Source organism: Myotis nattereri, assembly GCF_964212035.1.
Source record: "Myotis nattereri genome assembly, chromosome: 3".
Taxonomy (NCBI): domain Eukaryota; kingdom Metazoa; phylum Chordata; class Mammalia; order Chiroptera; family Vespertilionidae; genus Myotis; species Myotis nattereri.
In genome coordinates this window covers 114,972,542-114,983,046 of record NC_138077.1, presented here as the reverse complement: position 1 = coordinate 114,983,046, position 10,505 = coordinate 114,972,542, and the positions used below count along the sequence as shown (strand labels likewise).

Here is a 10,505-nt window from a genome sequence, read left to right as displayed (position 1 = left end):
GTGATGTTGGGGAGACTGAATGTGATGGTGGGGAGACTGCATGTGATGATAGGGAGACTGCATGTGATCATAGGGAGACTGCATGTTTGATGTTGGGGAGACTGAATGTGATGGTGGGGAGACTGCATGTGTGATGGTGAGGACACTGCATGTGATGGTGAGAAGACTGCATGTGTGATGCTGGGGAGACTGCATGTGATGTTGAGGAGGCTGCGTGTGTGATGCTGGGGAGACTGCATGTGATGTTGAGGAGGCTGCGTGTGTGATGTTGGGGAGACTGCATGTGATGTTGAGGAGGCTGCATGTGTGATGCTGGGGAGACTGCATGTGATGTTGAGGATACTGCATGTAATGGTAGGTGTATAGGGGCAGTCTACCCTTTCCATGCAATATTGCTGTGAACCTAAGACTACTCTGAAAAATAGTCTTTTACAAAAGGGCTTATTGCCCTAACTGGTTTGGCTCAGTGGATAGATTGTTGGCCTCCTGACTGAAGGGTCTCAGGTTCGATTCCGGTCAAGGGCATGTTCCTTGGTTGTGGGCTTATCCCCAGTAGGGAGTGTGCAGGAGGCAGCTAACTCGATGTTTCTCTCTTATCGATGTTTCTAACTCTCTATCTCTCTCCCTCTCCCTTCCTCTCTGTAAAAAATCAATAAAATATATATATTTTAAAAATGGCTTATTGCATTGCCTTATTGAACTGTCACTACAATTATGAGGAAACTTCAGGGGGCTGTGGACACTTGAAGGGCTCTTACACTGCCATTAGGGGAGGCTTCCTGGAGGAGGTGTTGCCTCTAGTGCTTTAAAGGTCCAGGTAGAGAAGCAGGGAGGGCATTCCAGGCAGAGGAACCAGCAAGTACAAAGGCATCAGATTGTGAGGTGTTGGAGGAGCAGCGGAAGTTGTGAGGTGTAGAGTGGGGGTGCTTGTGCAGAATTGATTTGCAGGTGGTGGGCCAGAGGACTCTGGCCACTTCCCTAGAGCCTCATGGAACTGGCCCAGAGTCAAAGTGAAGTATGCCTATAGCTTGCAGAACTATAGGCAGCCCTGCAGGCACAGACAGGGGAGTGGTGTGCTAGGCTCAGCTAGCGAAGTCCCAGGACCTGGAAAGAAATCAGATTTGTGAATACAGTGGTGCAAAAATGACATCTTTTGTTTGTCACTAACCCCTAATGGAAATGTAGTTTCCTTTCATTATGTATGCAGGCAACAAACCACAGTAGCATTGGCTGTGTTCACATCACATTTCAGATATCTCAAAATATCGCTTATGTTCAGCAGTACTTTAAAATCGCTGTGGGTGATAGACTTGTTGCTTGACTGTGTTATTAATTGTGTTAGGGAGGGTGGGGGTAAGGGGGAGAGATCAACCAAAGGACTGGTATGCATGCATATAAGCCTAACAAATGGACACAGACAACAGGGGGGTGATGGCATGAGTGGGTGGGGGTGGGGGGATGGGGAGGAGGTAATGCGGTGATAAGGACACGTATGTAATACCTTAATCAATAAAGAAATTTTTTTTTAAAAAGTCAATGGGGAACATACCCTCATGAAAGGATTAGAGAGAGAGAGAGAGAGAGAGAGAGAGAGAGAGAGAGAGAGACTGTAGATAAGAAGTGGATGGTTCAGCAGGGAAAGGGGATGCATGCTCCATAGTGGAAGTACCTGGTAAGGGGGTAGGGAGTGAAAACCAGAGCACCAGGAAAGGAGTTGGCCTTAAACAGAAAGAGGAATGCTGTAACTGAAAAGGAGGAAAAGCCATGTACAGGTCAAATGGAGAATAGAGATTGGAATAAAGATGGGCCTGCAGGAGCCAGTACAACCACATAGTTTTGAAATGGGAGCACTCACCCTGTTCGAGTCTGAAATGGGAAAGCTCTCTGTGATGGAAATGTTCATTATCTTGACTGTGGTGGTTTCACAGTCACAAACACGCGTTAAAACTCATCAAAATGTACACTTTAAATCATGCAATTTATGGTACATCAATTATACCTCAATAAAATTGTGACAAATTTCAGAAAGAAAGAAAGAAAGGAAGAAAGGAAGAAAGGAAGAAAGAAGCCCACATAGTGCTAGACTTCTTTTCAGTATTTCTGGTAACTACAATTACAATGTAATTGGCATTTAAAAACCTACAGATTCCTCCACCCTGCCAAAGAGATTTCTGGCACATTCATGAACACACAAAGATGTACATAGATATACAATGCACATATGTACACGTGAAACAAACATGCACACATAAATGCACACACACAGATATGCATGCAAATGCACACACATGCACACACAGGAAAGCACACACGACACACACATGCGCACACAAACCCATATGCACACATTCTCATGTAAATGCACTTATCTGGGTACATACAAACAGGCACACACACACAACATGTACACACAAAACAGACGCATGTACACATAAACACATGCACATGTGAATGCACACACACATGCAGACACACACAAACATATACATATGGACATGTGAAAGCTCACACATGCATGCACAGGGATGCACACATACATGCACACATACACAGACACACATGCAAATGTACGTATTCAGGCACACACAAACATGTACATGTGCACACATGTGCATATACATAAGCACACATGTAGGCAAATGTTCATATGCACACAGGCACACACTTCTGCACACAAAAACACACATGCATGCACAAACATACACATAAACATAGGCATGTATACACACAACACACAGGCACTCACATACAATGGTTGAGAAACCCTCTCAAGAGGAAAGGGAATACCAGCAATGTGACCCTGATCATATAATTTATTGTCTGGATCTGCACATTTGAGTGTGAAAGGGGCACTAATTGGGCTGGGACTACGGGCATAAACAGATTCTCCTGAGCATACGAGGGCAGGGCTACCCTGGGTTTGGGGCCTGCAGGGCATTTGTGCTCCTGTCTGTACTTGCATTTCTGTGGAGAAGTGAGCCTGAGTTGGAGTACATCTGAGGTGTGTGTGTGTGTGTGTGTGTGTGTGTGTGTGTGTGTGTGTGTGTGTTTAGGGGGTTCTAATCGCTTGTGCTTGGGTTCATGTTCAGTCTGGTCATTCTGGCCCTCAGAGGAGACCTTGCCCAGGTGTTTACAGGGATGGCCAGTGATCTGGGAGTGGGGTCTGCCTTGCTTCCGCTGAGGGAGGGAGGTGGGCTACATGTTTAGTCTTCTTGCTTCACCAAACTTGTCCTCCCTTCCATGATTATCCTCATTTTGCAGGTGCAGAAACTGAGGCCCACACAGTTGAATACTTTCCCCAGGCCACCCAGGGAGTCCAGCCATGGATGATGAGGGGCAGAACACCTGGTATTCTGAGCGCCCTTGCTTGCCCTGTCAGGAGATGAGAGGAGGATGTCTGGGGCTGAGCTAGCAGAAGAGGCACTCAGCTTTAGTCCCTCTCCTCTGTGAATCCCATCATGACTCCACAGCACCAAGTCTCAGTTCCACAGACTCAGATCACTCCCTATCCATTCCCTGCACGCCAGCCACTCCAGCCACTAGCCCTTCCCTGCTCCCTCCAAGCGTCTTCACACCTCCATACCTGTGCCCATTCTGTTCCCTGGAGTGTTTGACAAGGAGTGCCTCCTACTCATCCTGCAGTGCCCATTCTGATTACCCAACACAGTGTTGGCATGCCCCTGCCCTGTGGTCCCTTTGCCTTCACACATACCTGTGGGGTAGCTCTTATCAGAATTTATGCAGATAAACACCATCTCTGTTTTCCCACACATAGCACCAGGTACAGAATAACATAGGCATGAAAAAATATTTGTCAAATTAACGAACAAACATGTTTGCACACTATGAGCTGCTTGAGAGAAAGGCTGGGTCCTGTCCAGCTATTCGGGTACTAGAGTTTGTCCAGCCATCCAGGCTGAGGCCAGAGTTGAAGGAAGGAGCTGGGCAGTTATGATAGCACTAGTTGGGTTGGCGTGGTCCCAGGCCGCGCCTGTGTACTGAAGCACCTGCTCCAGTCCCTCTCCGCAGGCTCCTTGGGCAGAAAGGACTTTGCTATTGCTTCTGCACAGGCCCCAGAGGGTGCCCAGTGGGGCACAGCTCTCTGCGGCTCTCTCACTCTCAGCCCTCAAAGCTCAGAGCCGGCCTAGGCCTCATCCTCTTCTCAGCCCACTTATCAAGTCGGAAGTTCAAAGCTGGTCCAGCCTGGAGGGGCCAAGGTTTATGTGCTTGTCCTCTCCACCATAGCCACCCGACCCTGTGCCACACTCCAGGAAGGGTGGGGACAGGAAGGGGATGGTGGGCCTGTGTCTGCCCAGGGCACTGTCCGCTCTGTCAGGATGTATGCCTCAAAGCTTCCACCCAGAGAACTGTTTCCAGACTGATGCCCTGGGCTGGTGATGAGCCCCCTGCCGAGGGCCTCGCAGGGCTAGGGGGCCGGGAGAAGCTGGCAAGAGGAGGGCAGGAGGAGTAGAAGTGTTCTGAGACACCAGTGCCCCTCAAATTAGTCAGAGTGAGCACCAGTCAACCTGTCACTACTGTGGGACAGGAACACTTTGGGGAAGTCCCCCACCACCTGTGGCGAAGGGAAAGTATCGGTTGATAAGGTCTGAGGCAAGCTCAGTCTGGTCCAGCTGGGAGACACTGGCTAAGACATCTGCTTCCCTGAGCCTCAGTTTCCTAATCATGAATGGGTATAACCTTTGTAAGCACTCCTCGGGCCCCGAGACAGTGTGTGTTCATGGGAATCAGGTAATGTGTGCACCTGCAGCAAGCTTTGGGTGGTTTGTGTCTTCCTGGTGGTCCCTTCTCTCCTTGTTGCACCAGCCGTCCCCACCCCGTTTTTTTTGGGGGTGGTGGTGGGTGGAGGGAGTTCCCCTCCCACAACCACATAATCTTAGCTGGACTTCCCCCTGTACACCTTCCTGCCCACCCCTCCCAGCATGGGGGTTGAAGAGGGAGCCTTCTCAACATGGGTCCTCTGGATTGCCTGCTTAGATGGGCAGCTTAGATGGGCAAGAAGTACGTGGAGAGGTAGTGTGAGGGGTCTTGCTGGCTACAAACAGCTCCAGGAGTCAGAGGAAGGGCAGGGCAGAGCCTGGACTAGAGCACAGGCTGCGCGGGATGGTGCCATGGTAGTCAGCCTCCTCTCTCACACCCCCACATCCAAACCATCAGTGAGTCCTGCCAGACCCTCAGAACATTCCAGAACCCAACCTCTTCCCTGACTTCTACTCCTCTCTAGCCTCCACATCCAACTATAGGCAAGTCCTGCACAATCAATCCTCAGAGCATATCAGAACCCAAGCACCTTCCCTGCCTCTACTGCCAGCAGCCTGCCTCAGCTGCCATTGCCTCTGCCTCCTGTCTCATCTAGATCCCTCCTGCCCACATAATCCCGTTCGCTGCAGCTACCTGAGCAACTATTTTACTAGTAAATAAGTTGCCTATTCTCAGTCTGGCCCCATTGTTTCCCACCATACCCAGGATAGGTTTACATTCCTTACTTTAAGACCACCAGTTTTGGCCCCGGCCCACTGCCCTGACCTCATTGTCTTCACTTCCTTTCCACATCCACTGTGGTGCTCCTCACTGTTTCTGAGCTCCCTTAGGGTGTTCCCACCCCAGGGCCTTTGCACTGGCTGTTTCCTCTGTCTGGAGCCTTTGATTACCAGGTATTCATGGGATTCCTTCCCTTCGTTCCTGCAGGTCTTTACTCAGATCTTACCTCCTCATAAAGGTCTTCCTGACCCCATATCTTCAATAAGCCCTGCTTCCCCAGTGCTATCAGCCCCGGTCTTCTTACCTGTGTATTTTTCTTCAAAGTACATTCTATGATATTAGTTTATATATTTAGTTGTGTGATTATTGTCTGGGGTCCCTGGTAGACAGGCTCTGTGGTGTGATGGGGGAAATGTGGGGGTCTGCGGGGGATGCGGAGCAAGTGGCTGCCCTTCTCTAGGCCTCAGTTTCTCTGTCTGTACTCTCAGGCCTGGACTGCCCTCTCTTGAGGCCTGCTAACATGATGTCAGTAGCTCTGTATCTCCCTTTGTCCTGGAGAATTGTGGAAGCAGAGGCACTGGGCTCCAGCAGAGGGCGCTTAGTCCTCCTCTGGGGCCCTCACTCCCGGGTGTCGGGGATAGCATGCTACGGAGGTCTGTGTGCTTGTCAAAAGCCCAAGTCTGGGTGCCCTCCTTACCCTGCGGCCTAGCGTTGTTTGCAGCCTGTGAGGCGCTGACACCAGGGCAAAGCTCACTGAGCGGTGGTGGAGTACCAGGCACGTCAGGACCCAGGGCATCTGGATCAGAGTTCCATGCCGGCCCATGGTTCCAGGCAGGTCCTGTCCCCCACCCTCCTCTAACCCCAGCCCCGGGCCTCCTCTGCATATAGTCCTGCTTTAAGGAAAGCAGGCTCCACTGGAGGGCACATCTCTGGCTGCCATGGTGGCTGTCAGTGGCCACAACTGCAGTCACAGGCTTGGCTCCAGCTGGCCCCTGGGGCTCTGCTAGGGAAGGCTTGCCCACTGGGCACAGCAGGGCTCTGGGAAGCCCCCCCCCCCCCCCGCCTGCCTCCCCAGGGCCAGGCCTCCGCGGGAAGGTCCCTGACCTTAGGGCTCGGGTGTGGTCACTCTCTTCCGTCCTTCCGGCTGCAGCCCTGCCTGGGAGGGGACAGGAAGCACAGGTCTCTGGAAGGGCCAGACCTCAGCAGGTGCTGAGGGGCAGCCAGCCGGAGCCACTCCCTCCAGCTGGTTGCCAGTCGCCACTGCCTTCCACTGGCTCCCCAGGCCAGCCCTGAGCTGCTCCACGGGGGCCCTGGGCACCTCTTTCCTTCCCGGGGTGCCTGCCCTGCCGCCTGGGGTACCCGACTCAGGTTCCACAGGAAGAGCCAGCCTGCGCCCAAGGCCAGGGCACTGTGACAACTTGGGACATGCAGAGTTCGGTGCGCTCCTGTGGGGGGCTGGCCCCAAGGGTCTTCCAGCCACTCCCCAAGGCCTGGGTCCTGTGGGCCGCCTCTCCCTGGGCCTGGATGCTTGCCTGGGGAAGCTGGTGCAGCCAAGGGAAAGGGCCACCAGGCAGACCAGCACTCAGAGCCTCAGCGCACCCCATAAGGTTCTCCATTATGAAGTGCCCTGTGAGCAGGCTGAGCCTGGGACCCCAGACCAACTGGGGTGGGGAGCCTCCCCAAGGAATCCGTCTCCCCAGTGCACTTTTCAGGAGCAGCAGCTGCCCTTTGGACCACTTCTTGGAGGGGCATGGGCGCCCAGACATCTCTGGGCGTGCCCGTTTCCCAGTCCCGAGGGGAAGGCCCTGAGAACATTGCATTAAGGCGACAACACTCTCAGGTGTCTGTAATAGTGCAGTTTTCAAATCTCAGCCCCTGAACTCTGCACTTGGTGTTCTCCTAGTACAGTGCCTGGAGCCAGACTTCCAGGGTTCAAATCCAGGCTCTGCACCTTACCCGGGCAAGCCCTTCCCATCTCTGTGCCCCAGCTTGCTCACCTGTGAGATGGGGCTAGCAGCCAGCTTTGCAGGGTTGTGGGGAGGACTGAGAGCCAGCACAGGCTGGCTCTGTGAGTGGTAATCATGGTCACCAATGATGGCGTATTTGACTCAGTGGGCCTGAAACCCAGAGAATCAGAAAGTTGAGAAATAGGGTGGTGTGAAGCATCCAGAAGACATTTGGCCCAAACTCTTCTCTTTCTGGTAAGAGGGGGAAATGAGAGGCCCAGCAGGTTGAGCTGTAGTAGGCTGTGCCAGACCAGGACCATGGTCTTGGAGACACTGACCAGCTGGGTGGTGTGGGTTGCTGACTGCTCCAAGCCCCAGGCTCCCTACTTGAAAAATGGGATTCAGGCGCCTCTCATTTAGCACTAATGGGGCACATTCAGGGAAGGGTACATCACACAGGCGGAGTTCAGTAAATGTGGGTGGCTGCCTCCCCTAACTTTGTCACACAGCAAAAGAGAGGCTTGTGTGGCGAGGCCTGGGCCAGGCCATCCTCCTCTACCCAGAAGAGGACAACGACAGGCAGCTCTGTCAGGCCATCTTAGAAGGGTGCCCAGCAGGAGACACAGCTCTTTATGTCACTAGCAGTCCCCGCTGGGCCTGGGCACAGTCCCTTTTCCAATGACACAGTTCTCTTTCCTGCTAAGCCTGCCATCCCTTGAGCTATAAGAGGAGGGTGGGAAGTAAGTAGTGGGAGGAGCAGGAAGGCACACCAGGAGGGGGTGCTCCTGAAGGCACAGGTTCAGAGTAGGGACCGGCTCAATGCAATGAGATGGGGGTTCCCAGGGTCCCAGGGAACTTTGTGATCATTCTCACTAGACCCACAGTGTACCTAAGAGGAGCTGAAGCCAAGGAGGCTGAAAGACTTGCCCAAGGTCTCAGGATGAAGGGGACTGAGTCGTGTGTCCTTCCCAAGGGCAGTATATCCAGACCAGATTCATTTCTGCAACCTCTCTGTACCAGCATGGAACAGCATGAAGATAAGTTTCTTGAGTTTTTTTTTTCATTAAACAAATAAGTCTGGTAGTGGAATTTTTTATTTAATGCATAAACATATAAGTCCCTTTATTAGAGAAATTGTACATATTGATTAAGAGGGTCAATGGTCACATCTATGGGTTAATTCTTTAAAAATCAGAACCAATGATTAGAATAAACTGTAAGTTCTTTGTTACATTGTGAAGTGTCTTGTGTAGTCATATTCTATTGTTGAAATGACAGCTTGTACAAATTTCTTTTTTTTTAAAATATATTTTATTGATTTCTTACAGAGAGGAAGGGAGAGAGAGATAGAGAGTTAGAAACATCGATGAGAGAGAAACATCGATCAGCTGCCTCCTGCACATCTCCTAGTGGGGATGTGCCCGCAACCCAGGTACATGCCCTTGACCGGAATCGAACCTGGGACCTTTCAGTCCACAAGCCGACGCTCTATCCACTAAGCCAAACCGGTTTCGGCAGCTTGTACAAATTTCAAGAAAATTAGAAGATACATATGAACACCAAGTTCTCCCCCTCCTTCTGCAACAGTTTCAATGATTTTCTTCATCACCTCAGCATGCCTGCATGGGTGAACTGAACACATAGGAGGTGGTGGGAGATGAGGATGATTTTCAATGGTCACTGTTTTCTTCACATGATCTTGACTGATGTCTTCATACATGTTTTCAACTGTTAAAGGCTGCCGTTGCTCATTGTAGTCAAACAACCATAATCGTGGTGTCTGATAATATTTATCATAAGTGATATAAAGGTCATATGTTCTGGTTTGCAAAATATCATCTTCATTTCCAGCATCAGTTTTAGCTTTATGAGATTCTACTATTTTTCTTGTGTCTAGGGTAGCCTCATCTGTTTCCAACAATCCACTCTCTTCATATTCTTCCATATCTGCAGCTTCTCCTTCATCTTTCTCTTCCTCCTCTTCACATAATGCTGAGCATTCTTGGAGTTTTATACTATCCTTGCTTTCCAGTGTAATCTCCTTACTGCTTCGGTTATTCCTGTAATACCTGTGTTATGATAAGTATCTACCCATCCTCCATCACCATCATCCTCTTCAATGATAGCTTCCAATTCATCTGAATATTCCATCTGCTTGCACCACTTGTAACATGGCACATTTTTGGTGACCAAAAATTGTTTGCCTGTTGGTAGGTATGCCTTCACTTTCAATTCTTCCCCTGTAGCCCAGTGCCATGTTGGACAGTGGTGAGCTAAGTGATCTCCAGCTGCCACAAACTCTTCTGGGGCGATAACACCCGTTTCCTTACATTTTGATTCCTTGAGGACCGGGGCCAGGTACTCAGCCACTTCCAGTGCCTTTCCCTTCACTGTGTTAATCATATTCTGCATCCTGGGGCAGATGGAGCTCATTACAGACCACATTACTGAAGGTCTATGCTTGCAACAAGGGAGGAGATGTACAGCTTTGCTTTGCTCTTCTTTGAGCTCCCTGATGCCTGCGCTCAGCTCCACACCCTTCAAAGGACTCTGAGATGGACAGCAATCCCTGGAGACTCCATCCTGGGAGACGATGGAGGGCTCAGTCAACAGGGCCTCCAATTGCTGTCCTTAATTCTCTGCAGGACTGTCTTGTGGCAGGAGGGGCAGAAGAATAGGGCTGGGTCCCTTGGGAAGATAGGACCCAAACTTGTGAGCGAGTGCCCCATTTTAGTTATAATGGGTGTGAACATGTGGGGATGCCCATTTGATGGGAATCTTCATGCGTCATTTGTTTAAAAGTCACTATTGACCACCTGCTGTGTGCCAAGCACTGGAGCTGACATTATTTTGCTGAAAAAATAGTCAACAAATTTAAAATGTGATGTCAGATGATGACAGGTTTGAAGATGGACAACAGAGCAGAGCTGAGAGCAGAGAACAACGGCAGGGGCCTAGGTTAAAGAGAGGAGATGTCATCCTCCCAGGAAGCAGGAGGATGAGAAGGTAGCCATGTGAAAAGGCAGGGAGGAATGTCCCAGGCAGTGCAAAGGCTGCAAG

The 10,505-nt window shown here is 50.7% G+C and overlaps 1 pseudogene across 1 annotated transcript; it reads right to left on the bottom strand.

Moving 5' to 3' along the window:
* Nucleotides 1–8,673: 8,673 nt before the first annotated feature.
* Nucleotides 8,674–9,857, bottom strand: LOC308517047 (ubiquitin-like-conjugating enzyme ATG3; annotated as a pseudogene). The gene is made up of 2 exons: nucleotides 8,977–9,857; nucleotides 8,674–8,736 (listed from the first exon to the last, which is right to left on the bottom strand). The product of its transcript is annotated as a ubiquitin-like-conjugating enzyme ATG3 (transcript).
* Nucleotides 9,858–10,505: the final 648 nt, after the last annotated feature.